Genomic DNA, 2,289 nt, shown 5'->3' with positions numbered 1-2,289 from the left:
GTTGTACTGGCTTGTCAACTTGAAGGAGATGAAGAGCTAGGAGTCACAATACATTAAATAGAATGTTATATTCTTTCAGAAGTCAGTCTGAAGTCAGGTATGTTCCTCTATGCCAACTTATTGCACTGCATTGATCAACTCTAAATCTTCTTGTTTTCCAACTTTCTGTTCGCTTCCAGTGTTAACAACTCTATCATATGTTAAATAGACAGCCACATTTTGCATGATAAACAAATATATTTACAAATGTATCTACCACATGTGAAAATTATTTAAATATGCTTTTTGGCAAATAAAATAAAAAGCCACTGAAAATAAAGGGCCTTGAATATTAGAGTATCTAATAAGATATTCACATTAACCCTCATACTGCACTGCAAGAGCGCTTCATCTTACTGAATCGTCTGTATGTAATGCAAGCATTTGGATAATGCAGGTATATTTATTTATGCAGTTATTTTACAGTTTGTTAATGTGTTTTGGTTTTTACACACAGACCATGGCTCGTTTCACTTGCACGCCTTGGGGCATCATTTGCTTTTTGTTTATTTTTTTAATCACTCTTAACCATTGTGGTGATGTGAAGTACTATCCATGCAATTTGTTTATATGTTTCCATTATCATTTAAAAAAAGAAAGTGAATGAAAGGTTTATTTTCCATATTCAAACTACAGGTATAAACTCAATTAAAAAAAAAATGCTTTCTAAAAACTTTAATTCAGAATTGAGATTACTGTAGGTGGTTTGATGAAAGGGGGCACATATGTTGTATCTATGTCAGGGGTTATGTTTGCGTAACTTTACAGGTAAGTATTTTTTATAATAACCTTCTTTTTTATATCCCCCAGGTTGTTTGGATCACAGACTGACCACTGGACTCCCCTCCCCCCCGCCCCCCAGGAGTGCACGGGAACCACACAGACAGGTGAGTAAAATGGTTGTTCTTTATTATGTCAAACAACAAGAAAACAGAACATTTTTTTTATATATAAAGAAATGTCAATAAAAATACTTATACCCCCTAAAATAACATTGGTTTTCCCAGGGATGCTATAATTTAATATCCACACAGTATTCAGGCAAGTAAACAGTATAGTTCAGTCTCACTGGAGGATTTAAAAAGTCCCACACTGTTTAGAAGGCAGATTAATTATGTCCACAATACCAGTATAGTGTCACCTGACCTTTAATGGCCGCAGAGTGTCTCGTTCCTCAAAGGACAAAAAACAGTCTTCGCCATAACACAGGGACTTTAATTTGTCCATAAAAGGCCAACTGGCTCCTTGCCATTACTCTGCATCCAGATCCCACGCTTGCCTCCAGGGGGTGCTTCCTCCCTCCCTCCGTGACGTCGATCCTAGAGAAACAATGTAAACAATCTGTCCTCAATATTCGCTCTCCCCTCCCCGTCTCAATCTGAGCAGGGCTAATTCACACACCCCGCATTCGGCCCCTCCCTACAAGAGCATTAGTCTTCCTACCCGGCCTCTGATACTTAACTCTCGCAGACGAGAGCCTCGCTTGAGGATGTCTGCAGGTAATACAGCAGTCCGTCTTCTCTGCAATCCTTCTTCTAGAACAGAGGGAGAGAGAAGGCAAGCCCTGGAGACAGACAAAACTACAATGCATCAGCATTAGTAATACAATAAAGATATCTTCAAGTCCGACAGTATACCTATTCCATTCACAGTCCCTATGTACTGGAGTCGTGTAACAGTTAACCATAACTAGAACACTAGCATCCATCAAACAGGATGCTCACATCAACAACGCGAGTTATACTTGCAGTCCATTGTGAAACAGTATTCAAAGAGTGCTCAACTTTCTGTGTCGTACAGTCTTCCCTGCATTTAGTTGTGTCGTTTTGTTTCTTTCTGCTTCTCTTGAATGTATTTATTGCTTAGGCTCCAGGGCCGCTTCTCTTCCTTCCATGTCCAGTCTGGTTCCAGTGTGTTCCCCCCATGTTCTCTTTTCCTGTTCTTTAAGGGAACTAATCAACGGGTGATGATGACTTGCACTTGACTACAGTTAAGGTCCCAATCACTCGTGAATGTGATAAAATAATTAAAAGGGTAAAAACACATACATAAAACTCCTTATTGGGGTCTCCCTCTGGGTACATAAAACATAAATGTAACCTCTGTTTGAGTATAAAAATAAATAAAACACACAGTGTAAAAAATACAATAAATAGTGCAATTAAAACAGTATACAATAAGACCACCAGTGAATAAAACCATTAAAACTTTGGTCATCTGTGACATGTATATCTTTTTCTTTTTCAGACA

The sequence above is a fragment of the Acipenser ruthenus genome, chromosome 5 (assembly GCF_902713425.1).
Source record: "Acipenser ruthenus chromosome 5, fAciRut3.2 maternal haplotype, whole genome shotgun sequence".
NCBI classification, from domain to species: Eukaryota; Metazoa; Chordata; class Actinopteri; order Acipenseriformes; family Acipenseridae; genus Acipenser; species Acipenser ruthenus.
Note: the sequence above shows the minus strand (reverse complement) of the source record.